General features: G+C 45.0%; 1 protein-coding gene across 1 annotated transcript in view; it reads right to left on the bottom strand.

The window, feature by feature from the left end:
- Positions 1–22,271, bottom strand: part of FZD3 (frizzled class receptor 3) — a 104,993-nt gene that overhangs the window by 32,982 nt on the left and 49,740 nt on the right. The gene's annotated exons all lie outside the window — the stretch shown is intronic.

The following is a 22,271-nucleotide window of genomic DNA, read 5'->3' as shown; positions in this document are numbered from 1 at the left end:
ACATCACATAAATCACCTTTGGATCCCAGGCATCACCTAAAGTTACTGTCTCCTCAGGCGGAATCTTAAAACCCTTTATCTCAATTGGGAGAGTGGTGGAGGTAACATTCCTGTATCTCACTGGCCATAATAAATTAATACATTTTCCATACCATAATTTAACTCTATACATAACCCACATATAAATTGTCCGCACCAAATATTTACCCAGGTAATCCAAAATCAAACCCAAGCAATATCTGTAAACCAGAGCCCCAAAAATTGAAAAGAATAATCGCTCCACAAACCACAATACCTTCATGTTTGCTAATTCAGCTGGAAAACACTAAATCAATCAAATAATAAATTAAACTAATTATCTGCCGCACGTTGGGTACGCCAATAAAAAAAAATGTGGTGGGTGGAAGGGCAAGGCCGAGAAGCCTCCTCCCTTCCCCCTTGTAAAGTAAAAGGGAAAAAAAAATTGAAGGGAAAGGAAAAAAAAACCTCACAAGCTGAATTAGCAAAGCAGTGGAGCTATATTTACAAAGCAACGTAGGGTTTTGCAGGGGATTATTTACAAATTTACAATATCTACAATATATACAAAGATATACAACAGAGTAACACAGAAATGAGAGTGACCCCCTCGGCAGAGAGGGGTCCCCCACCTCCGCTCTCCCCTCTCTTCCCCCCTTTTCCCCAGAATGGGATAGAAGAGAGAGAAAGCGAAAGAAAGAAGTTAAAAGCAGTTTTGTGTTAATTGGAAAAGAGTTAATATACAGGCCTGGTATCTTGTTTTCAAGGCCGAGGCCTTGGCAGAAAGCCCAGGACAGAAAGCTGTTGCCTGAAGAAGAGGCGGAAGCAAGACTGACTGAGAAGTGCTGGAAATGTCCAGTATAGTCCCAGCTCAGAAGTGCTTCCTCCCACTCGTCCAATGAAATTAGTTTAGACTATTCCTTCCGTTTACCAACTTCCGTCCACCATATTCCCTTTCTTAAGGGGGCAACGTCAACCGGCCACAGATCCCCATGTGTGTGTTCCTGAATCCAGTTCCAGAATCCAGCTCCTGAATCTGGTTCAGCCTGGGTCTTCTCCAGTGCCTGCTTACAGCATCAGCAGTGACAGTAATGTAACTGCCATCAGGAGGTTGGGTTTGATACCAAGTTTGTATATATTTAATTTCATTGTTATTATTTTCATTAAAGCTGTTTCAGTTTTCTTTTCCAACCTCTCTTATTCCCTTTGGGAAGGGAGAGGAGTTAACAGCATCTGTCAACCATTTAGTGGCCAGCCCAGCCCCATCCCTTAATGCTTACAAAAACTGTCTCTGCAGAACACTCAAAATGCAATTAATTCTATTATAGAGAAGTTTCTCTGGCCTTTTATGGGGAATATATGGGATATATAATATATGCAGTTTTATATGGGATATAAAATATATGCAGTTCATAGAAGAACTGCACTGGTTTTCAGCAGCAGCCATTCCTTGTCTGCACTGTGCCTGGGGAACACACTGGAGTCTAATCACCCTCTGGAAAAATAGCTCGGATAAAGAATGACAGAGCAGAGAGAGGCCTCTTACAAGGTACTGCTGCAGGGTTTCCTCATCCATCTCCTTCCTGAAAAGGGATTCCAGAGGACAACTAAAAAGGTCCTGACTCATGACTGGAGTCTAATAACTCGCCTCCAACATTTTGCCCTTCATGCCCTGTATTTAGTCACAGTGTCAGTCACCAGCAATCAGTGAGACGCTGTCTGGTCTCCATGGGGTGGGAATGCAGGAGGCTATGGCTTCAGCAATCACCTCACAACCATCTTGGGACAAGTTGATTCTGCAGCTTCAGGAGACTACTTCTGGGAGAATGCTCAATTTATCAAAGCAAAGCTGCACCTCAGTGAAGATGTCAGGATGTCTGCTCATTCGTGGCTTTATCTCGAAGCAGAAGACAGCATTCAATCATGGTAACTCATTTTTTAAGTGCTACCCACAGACTGCAATTAAAGAGATTGCCCAAGCACCTGCCTTCTGTTTCACCATTAGGAGGAACTGGGATCACCAGTCTTTAACATTAAGAGCAGACTCAGGGGAGACCTTATCCCTCTACAGCTCCCTAAAAGGAGGTTGGTGTGAAGTGCAGGTCTGGTCTTTTCTCCCAGCTAACATGCAAGATGAGAGGAAATGGCCTCTAGTTGTACTAGGGGAAGTTTAGTTTAGATTTTATGTGTTGGGTTGAAAATTCCCCTCCAACATTAAATTTGCCAGACCAGCTCAGTTGGAAGCAAGTGAAAGCTGTATTTACAAGCAAAACTACAATCTACAATGGAATGCAATGAATATGTAGAAAAAAATACAGTATTTACAATATTTTCAGGTATTCACAATTAATGAACAGCACAAGGACCCCTCCCTCATCAAAGACCAGGGGAAGCCAATAGCTTCTCCCTCCCTGCCCCCTCTTACCCTCCTCTACATAAAACGGGCAAGAGAAAGGAGCAGAGATGTTAGACTTAGCCAAAACAATGCAGCCAAGGTCAAGCAGAAGCCAGTTAGTATCTCCCACAGAGTGAAGAAGTGAGAAAAGAGAAACTGTTTACACTACTAGCTTAAGTCCCTTATCTCTCCAATGGATTGTTCAGAACTATCATTATTTTCCTTTTTACACACAATAGTGATTTATTTACATTTTACTACTTTCTGGTCAAGATCTGTGAGAAATTTTTAAAGGCATAGCCTAAAACTACCACACATTAGGGAAAAAAAAATCAAATTTAGATTTGATAATAGGAAAAACTTCTTCACTGAGAGAGTGGTTAAGACCTGGAACTGGGAAGTGGTGGAATCACTGGCCCTGGAAGCACTCAAAAACCATGTAGATGTGGTGATGAGGGACATGGTTTAGTGACCTGGCAGTGCTGGATTAATGGTTGGATTAATGATCTTGGAGGTCTTTTTGCACCTTAATGATTCTACAATTCAATTATATATATTCCATATAATATGATTCAATATTCTAATGGTGAGCATTAAGCATAGGAAAAGCGAGTCTACTTGAGTGTACTATCCAAGAGAGACTTGGACCTCTCTTTTCCTGTGGACATGTAGAAGCTGAAGTAGGGTGTTCTGAAAGAAGAATGCAAACAAGTCCCCATCTGCCACACAGTTATTTTCCTCAGCACAGCTTATCCTTCCTCCTGTCACTGGAATAAAATGATCACATCACAATTCCTGAACATACTGCTCACTTTGAGCCATTTCAACCTCTCTCTGGAATACTCTTTCTTGGATGAGTTGTAGATGTCTGATATCACATGTCCAAGGATCCACAAACCATTTTTTTTCCCCTACAGACCTGTGACTAACATGTGGATTAAAGGGATGAAGCATCATTGCAAGTCAGGGCATGACTCACCTAAAGGTGTCTAAGGCAAAGGATGAAATCAACCCAATCTATTAGTGTTTCTCTTACATAACGCTCATCAAGAAAAAAAATAAATCAATCACAGTTGTTCTCATCCCTCTTGTGGAACCAGATGGCATTACTGTTGTATTCTGTCTGTGCAGCCAGAGAACAGGGCTGACAGGGGCTAAAATGGGTCAAATAAACTTACAGCTGAAACAAAGTCTTATCAGAAAATACTTCTTTACACTCACAATATGCTGCTTGATATACCTCTCTTCCATAGAGATTACAACAGAGAGTAAAGAGGGATGATGGAGCCAGGCTCTTCTCAGTGATGTCCAGTGACAGCACATGGGGCAATGGGTGCAAGCTGGAGTATGGGAGGTTCCACATGAACATAAGGAAAAACATTTTCACTGTGAGGGAGACAGAGCACTGAAACAGGCTGCCCAGAGAATTTTGGAGCCTCCTTCACTGGAGACATTCAAAACTCACCTGGATGTGTTCTGTGGTGAAGAGGTTATTAAATTTATGAATATGAAATATGAATTATGAAAAATATTATTTTATTAATTATCAAACTATTAATAACCGATGAATCACCAACTTATATACATGTTCTAGTGCACGTTCGTGAAATACATTCCACAACTGGCTTAGTGTTATGATTATAACGTAATTGAACTATCTATAAACCCTTTCTATATTTATATAACGAAGGGTGCAGTTCCGCCGCTTAGCCACTAGATGGAGACTCGGCGGGACGCGGGCGGCTTCTGGCTATACACAGCAGTATTATAATCTTTCTATGCGTCAGCGCTTACTCTGCTAGACGCGGATACTTTGAACTGAGTGCTAGTGGGTGGAAAGCACGTGGACAATATTCAATCCCCTTCAGACAACAGGGATCGGTCCTGGTCGGGGTCGGTCCGTGGGATCGGCCCTCAGAAGTCGGCTCGCACGGCAGGGCGGGACGACGGTGGCCGGTAGGTGGGCTCGAACGACAGAAGCAGGCGAAGCTACGGGGGTCGGCCCAACCACGGCGGTTCTCGGGGCTGATGCAAACAGCCTCAGGGGGAGAATGCGGCTGCGTTAGGCGGCGGATTCTCTTTACCGAGGTTAAAGGAGCAACAGGACTCTCGTAGTGGTCCCGGGTCCGGTGCAATACAAGCACGAACAATGCTCTGGTTTTCCCTGGAATTCACAGGGCTCAGAGCGGCACTCGGCGGCTCTGAGAGAGCGGCACTCGGTATTGATTAAGTCCCTTCTCCCCGGCAACTGGGCAGATCTTACCCGCGGGGGTTGGTCCAGTCCTCCGGTGGCACGATGGGCTCTTCCGATCGGCACGACTGGTTGTAGCAATGCTGGATTCCTCAGAAACAGCGAAGGTCCTCCCTCTGGGCTTCTTCAACAATGCAGAGGCTTCCAGTATGCGTGCATGTATAACAGAAGCTAACAACAATAAGCTCAATGGCAAAGGCTGCAGCTCGAGACTTACTCTCTCGAGCAAGCACAGAGACAAAGTAAATGAGGGGGCAACGTGTTCACCAACTGGGGTGATACTTATAGATTCCTCGAGGCTGGGCTTGACCAATGGGCACTCTCATAAGCAACTGGCTTCAGCCTATAGAAAGCGTGAAGCTAGAATTATGCCCATACTTGGTGTCAGCACAAGCGCTGCATGCGCTGGGTGCGTGCAAGCCTGGCTAATGCCTTGGCTTTTGTCTCCCTCCTAGAGGGAGGGGGAACTTGCCCACATGCTGGGACAAGATTCAGTATTGGGGCATAATGTGCCTTCACCACAGTTCCTGTGTGACCTACTCTAGGTGATCCTGCTCTGGCAGCAGGGTTGGACTCAATGATCTTTTGAGGTCCCTTCCAACCCAAACATTCTGTGATTCTGGCAAATCTGTCAATTAAAGGAAACTGAAAGGTTGCTGCAGTAAGTTGCATTTGGCAGATCTGTCTCATGGCCAGAGAGGCTGGAAGCTCCCTGTTGCCCAAAATTAATCAGAAAGCCTGTTTTCTGTCAAAATCTGATTTCTGTGTGCACTACAATTCCAGCCCTAATATCTATTTTAACCATAGATATTCTTTCTTGAATTCATTCACTTCTTACATGAAAAAAAATTTAGACCACCCAGGCTGAAAAATTCATCCCCATTAATAAACTCCTGCTACTTGAATGAAAATACTTGGCATTAAGAACAGAACAAAAGGAACATCCTGGGTCAAATCAAGCCTTGGCACACAAGCTTATCCTAAAATCATGAGCTCCCCCCTCAATTTAACATGCCATTATCTAACTCCCAGATGAAGCTTATTCAGGACCATATGATCACTCTGCCAGCGCTGCCATTTGACTTTAACAGCTCTTCATCATTTGGACTTCTGAACACCTAACGGCAGCCCTTCTTACTCTTCTTTTACAAGGCTCTTTACACTCTTACAACCTCCCACTCCAAAGAAAAGCTTGAACAGAACCTCACTCCTGACACCCTTTCATTACCTTTTCATTTATTTTTGCTTTCTCCTTAGTCTTTTTGGACCCAACATAATGCAGTCAATCACACAACGCTCTACAGAAAAAGCTAGCTGCACGTGAGGTTATATTTGCTCTGATAATGGTTCAGAAAGAGTAACTGCCACACTGTGAAACTGCTGGAGATGAAGTCACCAGAAACAGGGTAATTCTGTAAAGATGCAAATAACAGCCAAATCATAGCTTAAAAGTACAGAACTTAGGGGAAAATAGACAATTTTAGCAAACACAGTATTTATAAAATATTTCTGATTCTCCCCACACACAAATACTTTGTCTCGAGGAAATACAGGTTGCCATTTTCAGGTTAGAGTCTGAAAGGAGCCATGTTAATGATCATCTATATGATGATTATATGATTTGATTTTAAAAGCTCAGTCCAACTGACTCTTTGAAAAATACTTGGGTGTCAGGGTTATTACACCAGCAAAGCTAGTGAAGGGTCTAGAGCACAAGTCTTGTGGGGAGCACCTGAGGGAACTGGGATCACTTAGCCTGGAGAAAAGGAGGCTCAGGGTAGACCTTCTCTGTAGGAAAGCAGAAAGTATCTGTGGAAGGTTTCAGGACAAGAAAGAACAACAGGCCACTGATACTGGAAGGATGGCTTGATGATAAAGAAGAGCCAACCGTGGTATACAACCTGATGTGCCAGACAGAAGGACACTTGCCTCCATGCTGGAGAAGATCAACCTGATATGGGATGAAGATAACAATGGACAGCTGCATATCAAAGGAGAAAACCCAATTAGCAGCAGTGGTGCAAGAATGTCAGGGAATTGCTTACCCTGCTCGATTTTTCCTATATAAGCTGCTTGTTCTGTACCAATAAACGATTCCTGCTTCACCAACAAGTGAGTCCGTGCATGCTTTCCGAAACTTCTCGATCTCTACAAATCCCTGAAAGGAGGTTGAAGCCAGGTAGGGGTCAGACTCCTATCCTAAGGAATGAGCAATGGAACAAGAGGAAATAGTCTCAAGTTGGGTATTAGGAAAAATTTCTTCCCTGAAAGAGTGGTTTAGCTTTCTTTAGAATAGAATAAACCAGGTTGGAAGAGACCTTCAAGATCATCGCATCCAACCCATCAACCAATCCAACACCACCTAATCAAATAAACCATGGCACCAAGCACCCTATCAAGCCTCCTTCTAAACACCTCCAATGATGGTGACTCCACCACCTCCCTGGTCAGCACATTGCAATGGCTAATCACTCTCTCTGTGTAGAACTTTTTCCAAACCTCCAGCCTAAACCTCCCCTGGCACAGCTTGAGACTGTGTCCTCTTGTTCTGGTGCTGGTTGCCCGGGAGAAGAGACCAACCTTTGCCTGTCTACAGCCTCCCTTCAGGTAGTTGTAGAGAGCAAGGTGGTCTCCCCGAGCCTCCTCTTCTCCAGGCTAAGCAACCCCAGCTCCCTCAGCCTCTCCTCATAGGGCTTGTGTTCCAAGCCCCTCAGACCTGGAACAGGCTACACAGGGAACTAGTGGACTTGCAATCCCCAGACATGTTCAGAAAACTTGTAGGTGTGGTGCTTAGGGTAATGGTTTAGTGATGGACTTGGCAGTGCTGGGTTAACAGTTGGACTTGGTCTTGGAAGTCTTTTCCAATCTGAATAATTCTAAGATTCTATGTAATACTGAATACAGGACAAGCTGCCAAGAGAGGCTGTGGAACCTCTGTCCACAGAGATACTCAAAATTCATCTGGACACAGCCATGAGCCAGCTGCTTGCTGAAAATGGAATCAGTAGGAATAGATGCACAGAAGTGCAGTGTCTCAATATAGAATAGAATAGAATAAACCAGGTTGGAAGAGACCTTCAAGATCATCACGTCCAACCCATCAACCAATCCAACCCACCTAAACAACTAAACCATGGCACCAAGCACCCCATCAAGTCTCCTCCTGAACACCTTCAATGACGGCGACTCCACCACCTCCCCGGGCAGCCCATTCCAATGGGCAATCACTCTCTCTGTATAGGACTTCTTCCTAACGTCCAACCTAAACCTCCCCTGGCACAGCTGAAACTGTGTCCTCTTGTTCTGGTACTGGCTGCCTGGGAGAAGAGACCAACATCCACCTGTCTACAACCTCCCTTCAAGTAGTTGTAGAGAGCAATAAGGTCACCCCTGAGTCTCCTCTTCTCCAGGCTGAGCAACCCCAGCTCCCTCAGCCTCTCCTTGGGGCTTGTGTTCCAAACCCCTCACCAACTTCGTTGCCCTTCTCTGGACACGTTCCAGCAAGTCAACATCCTTCCTAAACTGAGGGGCCCAGAACTGGACACAGGACTCGAGGTGCGGCCTAACCAGTGCAGTGAACAGGGGCAGAATGACCTCCCTGCTCCTGCTGGCCACACTATTCTTAATGCAGGCCAGAATGCCATTGGCCCTCCTGGCTGCCTGGGCACACTGCAGGCTCATGTTCAGCCTACCATCAACCAGCACCCCCAGGTCCCTCTCTGCCTGGCTGCTCTCCAGCCACTCTGACCCCAGCCTGTAGCACTGCATGGGGTTGTTGTGGCCAATGTGCAGAACCCGGCACTTGGATGTGTTAAATCTCATGCCATTGGATTCTGCCCATCTGTCCAGCCTGTCGAGGTCCCTCTGCAGAGCCTCTCCACCCTCCAGCAGATCAACTCCTGCCCCCAGCTTGGTGTCATCAGCAAATTTACTGATGATAGACTCAATGCCCTCATCCAGATCATCAATAAAGATGTTAAAGAGCACAGGGCCCAGCACTGATCCTTGGGGCACACCACTAGTGACTGGCCGCCAGCTGGATGTGGCACCATTCACCACCACTCTCTGGGCTCGGCCATCCAGCCAGTTCCTAACCCATCGCAGTGTGCTCCCATCCAAGCCATGGGCTGACAGCTTGGCCAGGAGTTTGCTATGGGGGACGGTGTCAAAGGCCTTGCTGAGGTCCAGGTAGACTACATCCACAGGCCTCCCCACATCCACCAGGCGGGTTACCTGATCATAGAAGGAGATCAGGTTGGTCAGGCAGGACCTGCCCTTCCTAAATCCATGCTGGCTGGGCCTGATCCCTTGGCCATCCTTTAAGTGCTGTGTGAATCCTCTAAGTGCTATGTACTTGTGGCCGGTTGACGTTGCCCCCTTAAGAAAGGGAACATGGTGGACGGAAGTTGGTAAACGGAAGGAATAGTCTAAACTAATTTCATTGGACGAGTGGGAGGAAGCACCTTATGAAGTGGGAGTGAAGTGGACATTTCCAGCACTTCTCAGTCAGTCTTGCTTCCGTCTTTGCTCCGTGCAGCAGCTTTCTGTGCTGGGCTTTCTGCCAAGGCCTCGGCCTTGAAAACCAGATAACAGGCCTGTATACTAACTCCCTTCCAATTAACACAAAACTGCTTTTAACTTCTTTCTTTCGCTCTCTCTCTTCTAACCTAATCTGGGGAAAGGGGGGAGAGAGGGGAAAGAGGAGGTGGGGAACCCCCCTCTCTGCCGAGAGGGGTTCACTCTCATTTCTGTGTTACTCTGTTGTATATCTTTGTATATATTGTAGATATTGTAAATTTGTAAATAATCCCCTGCAAACCCTACATCGCTTTGTAAATATAGCTCCACTGCTTTGCTAATTCAGCTTGCGAGTTTTTTTTTCTTTTCCCTTCAATTTTTTTTTCCCTTTTACTTTACAAGGGGGAAGGGAGGAGGCTTCTCGGCCTTGCCCTTCCACCCACCACATTTTTTTTATTGGCGCCCAACGTGGGGCAGATAATTAGTTCAATTTATTATTTGATTGATTTAGTGTTTTCTAGCTGAATTAGCAAACATGAAGGTATTGTGGTTTGTGGAGCGATTATTCTTTTCAATTTTTGGGGCTCTGATTTACAGGTATTGTTTGGGTTTGATTTTGGATTACCTGGGTAAATATTTGGTGCGGACAATTTATATGTGGGTTATGTATAGAGTTAAATTATGGTATGGAAAATGTATTAATTTATTATGGCCAGTGAGATACAGGAATGTTACCTCCACCACTCTCCCAATTGAGATAAAGAGTTTTAAGATTCCGCCTGAGGAGACAGTAACTTTAGGTGATGCCTGGGATCCAAAGGTGATTTATTTCATGTCTATAATTCTGCTGCTGGTGATAATTATCGTGTATCTCCTGATTTCTTTACGGCGAGAGAGAAAGGTGTCCAGGGCGTGTTTTGTTATTAAAACTAGATCAAAAAGAAAACGCCGTGGCTCTCGATCAGTCCCAGAGTCATCTAGTGACGAGGACTGTGGAGAACCCGTGTCAGTTAAAAAGAAGGCTAAAAAGTTAATTGGTAAGGCAGCTCTAAATGACTTTTCTGCTGATTCTAGCAAGCAGCCAAGGGCATCGGCTGGTATCAACATGGCACCTACTCCTTCTCCTTCTTCTTCTTCTCCGTCGGCCAGTAATGGAGCAACGTCACTTCCACCCACTCCCTCAGTGGGACCGGAAGTCACTGCCCCAGCAGCTGATTTATCTCAGGACCTGTCAGCTTCCATTAAGGTGGCTGTAAATGCAAACACAGCTCCAGTCAAGATGGCTCCTTTAAAGACTAGAAGTGGAAAGGCCCAAGATGGAGAAGAAGAGGTGGAGACTGATCCTGGTGAGGGGCCCTCTACTCTAAAAGATCCTGCTCAGGAGGAAGAGAAGGTTTGTTTTAAAGATCTAGCTAACCTAGTGAGATCAAAGCAGGATAGAGATGAAGCTAGGAAGGCAGCTGGCAAAGGTGGTTCTCAGCTTAAAGAGATCCTTAGGAGAATGACAGCAGGATTTTACGGGCAAAGAATTCAGGGAGATGAAGATGAAGATGATATTACGGACTGTTCGTCACCACGGGAGGAATTGCGAAATGTCCGTAAAGATTTCACCAGGGCAGATAAGGAGCCAGTTCTAGCTTGGCTTAGTAGGTGTTATGATACAGGTGCTTCAGCTCTAACAGTTGGAGACAAGTCAGCAGCTCAGTTAGGAACTCTCTCAAGGGACAATGGAATAGATAGACATCTAGGCGAAGCTCTCGGTAAGGTTAATCTGTGGATACGCCTTTTAATAGCGGTTGCCCTGAGATACCCTTCCCGAGATGATCTTCCCTGGAATCCTAAACCCTGGACTACCATAGATGAGGGAATTAGGCGCTTGAGAGAATTTGCTGTTAGAGAGCTACTCTATGGTGAACATGAAACTCTGAATCCTGATGACATTCCTGTGGGTATTGGTCTTGCTAAAAAGATCATCAAACTTGCTCCTTCTAATTATGCAAACATTCTGGCAAGCAGAATTGTGTCAAGAAGTTATGGTGGAGCTTCTCCCACGGTTGGCCAATTCAGTGATCAAATGAGACAATTGGAGGATAGCATGACACGTGGTTCTTTGGTTTCGGCCATTAAAACTATGTCTGGTGATATTCAGAATTGCATAAGAGAGTTAAAAGATGAATTTAGAAATTCCATATCCCAATTGGCACAAAGGGATAGTTTCAATTCTTCCTCCAGGTGGGTACAAGTCTCATCTGTGAGGAATACACGTCCTCCAAGGAGGTCATTCCAAAACAGGATATTCCAAAACAGGTCATTCCAAAACAGACCACCAAGGCAATCACGTAGAACTATTTGGATAACTCTGCGTGATCAGTTTGGTGAGAACATGAACCGCTGGGATGGCCAACCAACTTCTAATCTTTTCAGGAGACTGAGGGAATTGCAAAGTGGCAGAACCCAAGGTAGCAATACCAGAAGGGTAGCTGTTACTTCCACAGTTCCCCAGAACGACTCTTATGGCTCCAACAGTGGCTCCAGTCATAACATGCAAAGTTATAACCCTGCACAATATGTGCAATGCACATGTGCGCATGTTCCCCATAACTAGGGGTGCCCTGCCTCCCGCCAGGGGGAGGAGAGGGATAACAGAGATAAGAGAATCTATTGGGATGTGTACATCCAGTGGCCTGGCACTTCACAATTTCGGAAGTACAGGGCCTTGGTTGACACAGGAGCTCAGTGCACCATAATACCATCAAATTATCAGGGATCAGAGTCTATAACTATTCTGGGAGTCACTGGTGGATCTCAAGAGTTAAGTAAGGTAGAGGTTAATATAAGTTTAACTGGTAAACAATGGAGGAAGCATACAGTTGTGACCGGACCTGACGCACCTTGTATTTTGGGAATTGATTTTCTGAGAGAAGGGCGTTTCAAAGACCCTAGAGGTTACAAATGGGCTTTTGGAGTAGCTTCTATAGAAATTGATGGACAAAAATTGAAGCTGTCTGCCAGACCTGAACTTTCTGATGAATCTGCAGTTGTGGGACAACATAAGATACAGGACATTAAATTGCCGGTTGCTTCTCAGACTGTGCATCACAGACAATACAGAACCAACCGTGACTCTTTGTTGCCCATTCAGAATCTGATTCGTCAGTTGGAGAGTCAGAAAGTCGTCAGCAAAACTCATTCACCTTTCAACAGTCCAGTGTGGCCTGTGCGGAAGCAGAGTGGAGACTGGCGTCTGACGGTAGACTACCGAGCCCTGAATGAAGTGACACCACCTATGAGTGCAGCAGTACCAGACATGATGGAGCTACAGTATGAGCTGGAATCCAAAGAGGCCAAATGGTATGCTACCATAGACATTGCTAATGCATTTTTCTCTATTCCCATAGCAGAGGAATGCAGGCCTCAGTTTGCTTTCACCTGGAGAGGAATCCAGTACACTTTCAACAGACTGCCAATGGGCTGGATCCACAGCTCAAGCATCTGTCATGCAGTGATCCACGATGCTCTGGAGAAAGGCGGTGCTCCAGAACACATCCAGTTCATCGATGACATCATCGTCTGGGGTAAAACTGCTGAGGAAGTCTTCAAGAAAGGTAACAAAATCATTGACATTCTTCTGGATGCAGGTTTTGCCATCAAACGAGACAAGGTGAAAGGACCTACCACAGAAATTCAGTTTCTGGGAGTGCGGTGGCAGGATGGTCGCCGACACATTCCAGTGGATGTGGTAAATAGAGTCTCTACCATGGCAAATCCCACCAACAAGCAAGAGACCCTACGTTTCTTGGGGATAGTGGGATTTTGGAGACTGCACATTCCTGGATACAGTCAAATTGTGAAACCTCTGTATGATGTAACTCGAAAGAGAAACCATTTCCACTGGGGACCTGAACAACAAGCAGCCTTTGACCAGATAAAACAAGAGGTAATTCAAGCAATGGGTCTGGGACCTGTCCGAGATGGTCCAGACATTAAGAACATTTTGTACACGGCTGCAAGTGACAATGGTCCAACCTGGTGCTTGTGGCAAAAAGCTCCAGGTGAGACACGTGGACGACCTCTTGGTTTCTGGAGTCGAGGTTACAGAGGTTCAGAGGCTAATTATACTCCAACAGAGAAAGAAATTTTAGCTGCCTATGAAGGAGTAAAAGCATCTTCTGAAGTGATTGGAACTGAATCACAACTTCTTCTAGCTCCCAGATTACCGGTTTTGAATTGGATGTTCAAAGGCAAAGGCTCCACACCACATCATGCCACAGACTCAACCTGGTCTAAGTGGATGGCTCTGATAACACAGAGAGCTCGAATGGGAAATCTTGAAAGACCTGGTCTAGTGGAGGTGATCTCAAGTTGGCCTGAAGGCATCAACTGTGCTAAACCTCCAGAGGAGAAAGTAACTCGTGCTGAGGAAGCTCCTCCTTACAATGACCTTTCTGATGATGAAAAGAAATATGCTTTGTTCACAGACGGTTCCTGTCGTCTTGTTGGAAACAAGCGAAGGTGGAAGTCTGCTGTGTGGAGTCCAACACGCCGAGTTGCAGAGGCGAAAGATGGAGAAGGAGAATCCAGTCAGTTCGCAGAGGTAAAAGCTGTCCAGCTAGCTCTCGACGTGGCTGAACGTGAGAGATGGCCAAAGCTTTATCTCTACACCGACTCATGGATGGTAGCCAATGCTCTATGGGGTTGGCTAAAGAACTGGAAAAAGAGTGGTTGGCAGAGGAAAGGAAAACCCATTTGGGCAGCCAACCTGTGGCAGGACATTGCTGACCGAATCGAGAGAATTCCAGTGAAAGTGAGACACATCGATGCTCACATTCCTAAGAGCAAAGCTACTGAGGAACAGCAATACAACCATCAGGCAGATCTAGCTGCAAGAGTTTCTCAAGTAGACATGGACTCTAATCTTGATCTCGACTGGAAACACCGAGGTGAGATATTCTTAGCTCGGTGGGCTCACGATTCGTCAGGACATCAAGGCAGAGATGCAACATACCAATGGGCTCGTGACAGATCCATAGACATTTCCATGGATGCTATCACACAAGTCATCCATGACTGTGACATTTGTGCTGCTATTAAGCAGGCAAAACGACTTAAGCCCTTGTGGTATGGTGACAGATGGTCCAAGTACAAGTATGGTGAAGCTTGGCAGATTGACTACATCACTCTACCACGTTCTCGTTCTGGTAAACAGTACGTGCTTACTATGGTAGAGGCAAACACTGGATGGTTGGAAACTTATCCAGTTCCACATGCAACTGCACGCAACACCATTCTCGGTCTGGAGAGACAAATCCTGTGGAGACACGGAACTCCAGAGAGGATTGAGTCAGACAACGGAACTCATTTCAAGAACAACCTTGTAAAGAACTGGGCAAAAGAGCACGGTATTGAGTGGGTATTCCACATTCCCTACTATGCACCAGCTTCAGGGAAGATTGAACGCTACAACGGTTTGTTGAAGACCACTCTCAAAGCCATGGGAGGTGGATCTTTGAAAAACTGGGAAAAACATTTAGCACAAGCAACCTGGCTGGTAAATAGTAGAGGTTCAGTGAACCGAGCTGGACCTGCACATTCAGATTTGCTACGGAAAGTAGAAGGTGATAGAGTTCCTGTTGTTAGAGAAAAGAATCTGTTAGGTAAAACTGTTTGGGTATTTTCACCCTCAGGAGAGGCTAAACCTGTCCGAGGGGTGGTTTCAGCTGAAGGTCCGGGTCACACTTACTGGGTAATGCAAGAGAATGGTGAAATTCAGTGTATTCCACAAAGAAATTTAGCTTTAGCTGAAAGAAGTTAATTTCAAACTGTTGTACAGCCACATCACGTCCAAAGGAAAGAATCAACGAGGAATCTATGGTGCACAATCCCTGAGATCCCTGAGAGCCCTGAGTCAACTAAGAGACCCTGAGAATCCCTGTTTCCCTTTTTCTTCGCTTCGTCAGTGAAGAAATTAACTGTTTTCCATTTTTCTCATTTTCTGATTTTCTTGGACTTTTGAATCATCTACATCTGAGCATAGCCAGAATGGACTATGGACTTTACTTACGAACTGTAAATATCGTTTTGGATTAGATGGACAGTATGAACAGCCAATGAAATTGTTTAGAAGGGGTGGACTGTGGCCGGTTGACGTTGCCCCCTTAAGAAAGGGAACATGGTGGACGGAAGTTGGTAAACGGAAGGAATAGTCTAAACTAATTTCATTGGACGAGTGGGAGGAAGCACCTTATGAAGTGGGAGTGAAGTGGACATTTCCAGCACTTCTCAGTCAGTCTTGCTTCCGTCTTTGCTCCGTGCAGCAGCTTTCTGTGCTGGGCTTTCTGCCAAGGCCTCGGCCTTGAAAACCAGATAACAGGCCTGTATACTAACTCCCTTCCAATTAACACAAAACTGCTTTTAACTTCTTTCTTTCGCTCTCTCTCTTCTAACCTAATCTGGGGAAAGGGGGGAGAGAGGGGAAAGAGGAGGTGGGGAACCCCCCTCTCTGCCGAGAGGGGTTCACTCTCATTTCTGTGTTACTCTGTTGTATATCTTTGTATATATTGTAGATATTGTAAATTTGTAAATAATCCCCTGCAAACCCTACATCGCTTTGTAAATATAGCTCCACTGCTTTGCTAATTCAGCTTGCGAGTTTTTTTTTCTTTTCCCTTCAATTTTTTTTTCCCTTTTACTTTACAAGGGGGAAGGGAGGAGGCTTCTCGGCCTTGCCCTTCCACCCACCACAGTACTGCACTTGGGAGTTTCTGTGCTGGCACAACAGATCATGCAACAGTCAAGAAATGTTAGAGGGCACTAGCTGGCATTCACTCAGCTGCAGAATATTTGGACTTAGAAAGGTCAAGGTTCAGCATTTGCTGAGATTTTGGCAGAGAACTACAGTTAACATCACATTAAAGACTTTCCCTTTGTAAGCTGGTCTACAACTATTTTGACACTACCAACACCTAAAAGTATAAGATCCAGTGGAAGAGTGATAACCATTGACGAAAACAAAGCTATTCAGAACTTCCAAATGCAAATTAGAGACAATTCCCTTCCATTTATTAAAATTAGAAGTAAAATCTTCTTCTAGGTGACCAATTTCAACAGATGGACTGCAACATTCAATTTTGACAGTTAAGAGTGACTGGTTCTTGGAAACCAGAGAAATCAGACCTCTTGACTTAGTTGTTTTTGCCATTTTAATAGTAATTAAAAGAGTTAGTGGGAAAAGAGCTTCCTCCCTAATCAGAATTAAAGCCTGTTCTAGATATAAAGCAAGCTTATTAAAAAGAGAATGGAATGAAACTGAGAACTCAAACCCAGCAAGACCTGAGCTCCTTTGGGAAGTCACCCTCAGCAAAATATTGAATTCAAAGAAAGGGGATGGAGGGAAAAGATGACCTTGAGGAGTCATACTTGGGTGCAAGTACAAATCAACCTGTGAAGAAAATGGTTGAGAAATCAACATTTCCCTTTGTCTCTAGCTCAGTCAATCCAATAAAAAACCCAGCCAGCAGTGAGTCATGGGGATGAAATGATTGCTTTCACTTGGTATGGTAATTGACTGGAAATTGCATACATGCCAAGGTGAGATAAGAGAATACATTGCATCTGATGTAGGATTTATCAAAGCCCTGGATGTGCAAGGAGGAGACAGGGCTGGTGTTATTAATGCTGCAAAGGAGTATTCTAAGAAATTAACTTGAGTGTATTCTCTCTCTTGAATGTCTTCTATTTCCTAAGCACAAACCAGGAGAAATTAACTGATTCACTGCTAGCAAACTGTAATACTGTGATTAATGTTACCCTCTGCTGACACTGCCTTTGTTTTTGAATGAAGCCTAACTGATAATTCAGATTTGCTCAGTCTCTTCCAAGGACACAGCAATATGGAAACACTTTCTTACCTCAACCTCTTTTTGTTTCTCCCCCCCCCCCCCCCCCCCCCCCTTTTTCTTTAGGACAGAATAATTACATTCAACAAGGAGGGCAGATTTAAGCAAATCCATTACCTCTTCTAAGAGGAATTCTAAACAATAATTAATGAAAAAGAGGGGGGAGGAGAACTCTAGATTTATAGACATCTCTAAATATATTCTCTTTATGCCTGTACCACACGCAAATGGTTCTAAGATGTTTGTTAACAAAGCCTTTTTTCTGTAGCCAGCTTAGTGCACTCCCCTGCAGGTTTCTGAAGACCCACTGTCACACAGATGGCAAAACAGATGAGATATTTGGTATTTGAAAAGATAGTGGCTACACCCCCCCATTAGTGCAGAAAATGGCAAAACCTGGAACAGGACACATACTGCAGCCAGTCAAAATGGGGAAACTCCATCCCAACTTCACCAGCACCAGCACCCCCAAAACCACAGACAGTTCTTGCTGCTGGGTTCTTTTATGATGCAAGCCCCATCTTTTCTTCTCTTTGCTCCACATGTGCAATTGTTCTAAAGCACTTGTGCATGAAAATAAAGCCTGTGTCAACAGGGGCTACACTTCACCCACACTGCAGCCATGGGAAAAGACAGTCTGCTGCAAGAGCTTTTCTGAGGTGCATGCAAGTCAACAGGGCCATCCCTAAACATTTAGTACTCACTGCATTCAAACATCAACACAAATGTGGGGAGGGAAAACTACTGTAGAAAGAGAATACAGGATCAAAATTATTTGCTTTTGTTCCTTTTTTTGTTGTTTTGTTTTTCCCCAGAGCGGGACACAGAAGATGTATCTGCCAAACCTGAACAGGAACTTACAGCAACTTGTCTGTCTCTTCTGCTTCTGCACAGTTTTTATTTCAAAGTAGGCACTACGAGCTACATTTTTCATTGGAGTGAAGTGACAGCAGGGAAGAGACCAAACACTCCCCTGCTCTTGCCTCTCAGCCCACTATTACTTTACCACCACAGTCGCCTTCCTGTTGGCACCTGTTCATAAGAAAGCTTCCTGGTGTTGAAAGGGTTCTGCTCAATGGCTACACATAGTCTCTGCTTTTAGTAATCTTCCTGCTGTGTTTGCTGAGGGCACCAGGCATGAAGCAAAGAGGACAAAGCCACACCAAGGGGGGAATGAAACACTCTTGGAAGCGTTACCCCACCCCTATTACATGGGCAACCTTTACAAAGGATGCAAACCATACAAAGCAGCTCGTAGTTGCTAATGAGCCCAACTAGCCTGAAATGAAGAGATTTTTATCTCAGCAGTGTTAATTTGGAGACATCTCAAATGATCTTGATATTGAACAGTTAAAAAAAATTAACTGTGAAGAGATCAAAAGGTATGTTTGTGAAAAGGGGAAACAAGAAAAGGGCAAATTTCTGAGCCAAAGCAACAACCATAAGCATGTGACAAAAATTCATTCTAATATTCAAACCCATTGTTCCAGTGCTGGTTGTCAAACAATGCATTAAAATGATCTGTGATGTGGTACCATTTCAGGAATAAGAGGAATATATTAGCAAGCTTGCACTTTGTTTTCATTTGTGCCTGTACTAGATACACATAACTGCCACTGACAGAGGAGAGCTGCTATTAACAAAACATTCCTTCCTTTTATGCTTTGGGTTTCTCAGGCAACCACAATTAATCTTCTCCTCTCTATCTGACACCAGCAATGAACGGAAGTGGGTGGGTAAGAACTCCCATCTTCAGTAAAAACCCATTTGGCACTATTAGACAGCATGACTGGGGCCTCATAGATTCACAGAATGGCTTAGGTTGGAAGGGACCTTAAAGATCATCTAGTTCCAACCCAGGAATGGAATAGGTGGAGCAGAACAGGGAAAAAATTGTCTGGATTGACTAATTGTTTTTGTTGCTGATAGAAATGATATTTGGTATTACATCATCTTACAGCACCACTTTTAAGTCCTTGAAAACACCTCATAAAAGTGAAGATCAGAAGGAAAACCCAAAAATATGTCAAGAGATAAGCATGGGAATTGCTTCAAGAACTCAGAGAAATGACGTGTGCAAAAGCACTTGTGTTGTGCTCATTGTTCTTGCAGAGAAAGTCTAAAGTCAGGTAGAATTAATCTTCATGCTCTATGAATCACTATAAAAACTCCCATTTCTCTGCTTCAGCTAGAAAAAGAGGCTGGGCTGCCTGGCTGGGATGGAAACATCTGAAATTAGATAAACTTTGCCATTGGTAGTACTCTTGATTTTCAGGTTGTTTTCATTCTAATATATGTCCATTATTTTATCTCTGAAATTCCACAGGTTTATATGAGGTCAAGCCCAAAGCAGTGTGGCCAGCAGTTGAGGGAGGGGATTCTGTCCCTCTGCTCCACTTTGGTAAGACATCACTTGGGGTACTGTGTCCAGCTCTGGGGTCCTCAGCACAGAAGAAACATGGACCTGTTAGGAATGGATCCAGACCAGGGCACAGAACTGATGCAAGGGCTGGAACCCCTTTCTTGTGATGACAGGCTCAGAAATTTGGGGTTGTTCAGCCTGGAGAAGAGAAGGCTCTGAGGAGACCTTCTTGCATCCTTTCAGTACTTGAAGGTGATGATAAGAAAGCTGGGGACAGACTCTTTAGCAGGGCCTTTTGTGACACCTTAGTGATACTGTGATACAAGGAGGGGTGATGGTTTTAAACCAAAAGAGGAGAGATTTAGAATAGAATAGAATAGAATAGAATAGAATAGAATAGAATAGAATAGAATAGAATAGAATAGACCAGGTTGGAAGAGACCTTCAAGATCATCGTGTCCAACCTATCATCCAACACCACCTAATCAACTAACCCATGTAACCAAGCACCCTGTCAAGTCTCCTCCTGAACACCTTCAATGACGGCGACTCCACCACCTCCCCGGGCAGTCCATTCCAATGGGCAATCACTCTCTCTGTGTAAAACTTCCTCCTGACCTCCAGCCTGAACTTCCCCTGGCGCAGCCTGAGACTGTGTCCTCTTGTTCTGGTGCTGGCTGCCTGGGAGAAGAGACCAACCTCTGCCTGTCTACAACCCCCCTTCAGGGAGTTGTAGAGAGCAATAAGGTCATCCCTGAGTCTCCTCCTCTCCAAGCTAAGCAGCCCCAGCTCCCTCAGTCTCTCCTCATAGGGCTTGTGTTCCAAGCCCCTCACCAACTTCGTTGCCCTTCTCTGGACTCGTTCCAGCAAGTCAACATCCTTCCTAAACTGAGGGGCCTAGAACTGGACACAGGACTCGAGGTGCGGCCTAACCAGTGCAGTGAACAGGGGCAGAATGACCTCCCTGCTTCTGCTGGCCACACTGTTCCTGATGCAGGCCAGGATGCCATTGGCCCTCCTGGCTGCCTGGGCACACTGCAGGCTCATGTTCAGCCTACCATCAACCAGCACCCCCAGGTCCCTCTCTGCCTGGCTGCTCTCCAGCCACTCTGACCCCAGCCTGTAGCACTGCATGGGGTTGTTGTGGCCAATGTGCAGAACCCGGCACTTGGATGTGTTAAATCTCATGCCGTTGGACTCTGCCCATCTGTCCAGCCTGTCGAGGTCTCTCTGCAGAGCCTCTCTACCCTCTAGCAGATCAACTCCTGTCCCCAGCTTGGTGTCATCAGCAAATTTACTGATGATGGACTCAATGCCCTCATCCAGATCATCAATAAAGATGTTAAAGAGGATGGGGACCAGCACTGATCCCTGGGGGACTCCACTACTGACTGGCCACCAGCTGGATGTGGCACCATTCACCACCACTCTCTGGGTTCGGCCATCCAGCCAGTTCCTAACCCAGCTCAGAGTGTTCCCGTCCAAGCCATGGGCTGACAGCTTGGCCAGGAGTTTGCTATGGGGGACGGTGTCAAAGGCCTTGCTGAAGTCCAGGTAAACTACATCCACAGGCCTCCCCACATCCACCAGTCGGGTTACCTGATCATAGAAGGAGATCAGGTTGGTCAGGCAGGACCTGCCCTTCCTAAATCCATGCTGGCTGAGCCTGATCACTTGGCCATCCTCTAAGTGCTGTGTTATTGCACTCAGGATGACCTGTTCCATGATCTTGCCTGGCACTGAGGTCAGGCTGACAGGCCTATAATTCCCTGGCTAGACTAGAGGAAGACATTTTTTAAGCTGAGGGTGGTGAGACACTATCCCAAGTTGTCCCAAAAGGTGATAGATGTTCCATCCTTGGAAACATTCCAGGACAGGTTGGAGAGGGCTCTGAGCAACCTGCTCTAATTGAAGATGTCCCTGCTCACTGCAGGGCAGTTGGACTAGATGACCTTTAAAGGTCACCCAAACCATTCTGTGATTCTAAAAGCACAGATGATGTAGTGAAGCAGACATGCTCATGCACAGTGCCATGCACTGGCACTCTTCACTCCAAAGATTCCTTCCCACTCCTATAATTCTGTGCTTCTGTGAAAAAAAATACTAGATATGAAATGAAAGTCTGACCTGAAGAACATGTAAAGCACCCAGCCCAGTTAAAATGCTACATTTATGATGGTGGTACAAGATTCTCTAGCTAGTGAAAATTAACTTCATTTTCCACTGCAGGAACTCTTCTTGCACAAAGCCATTAGTGCAATTTTCCAGGCCAAGAATGAATTCATTCTATAAAGCAATGAGTGAAAAGTGGGACATCCACACAAAATTCAGCTCTTCATTTTGATTACTGTGCTGAAAGTAGATTACAAAGGCACTGCTACCCCCTACAGAAAAGGAAAAATAGCCCAACCTCAGTGAAAATGGAGGTGGATGGGTAAGATATTTTTAGGCTGCTATGAGCAGATACCTGACAGAGAAGTAATGTCAACTGCAAAGATCTCAGCACTGCAATTACTGCAAATAATCCCAGCATCAGAAACAATCAAAATCATCATTTGTAGCAACACCTTAGTCAACTTGTCATTATCCATATTGAAAGTATGATGCTCTAACACAGCAACCTTCATATCTGTAACTAAATTAAGAGATTTGTCTAGGTTGATACAAAACACAGCTCCTGAAGTTGCCTAAACTGACATCCACAAAACCAATTAATTTTCCCTGTGGTGAGGAAAGTGCAACTAAATTACATAATCATACATAATCACCAAATTCCAGCATAGTGGAGGTTTGGAAGAGTCTTCTGAGGATCATTCAGTCCATTCTCTTCCT

The sequence above is a fragment of the Melanerpes formicivorus genome, unplaced genomic scaffold (genome assembly GCF_026170545.1).
Source record: "Melanerpes formicivorus ecotype bairdi unplaced genomic scaffold, bMelFor1.0.p_v2 SCAF_9, whole genome shotgun sequence".
Classification (NCBI taxonomy): domain Eukaryota; kingdom Metazoa; phylum Chordata; class Aves; order Piciformes; family Picidae; genus Melanerpes; species Melanerpes formicivorus.
This window is presented reverse-complemented; position numbering and strand designations above follow the sequence as displayed.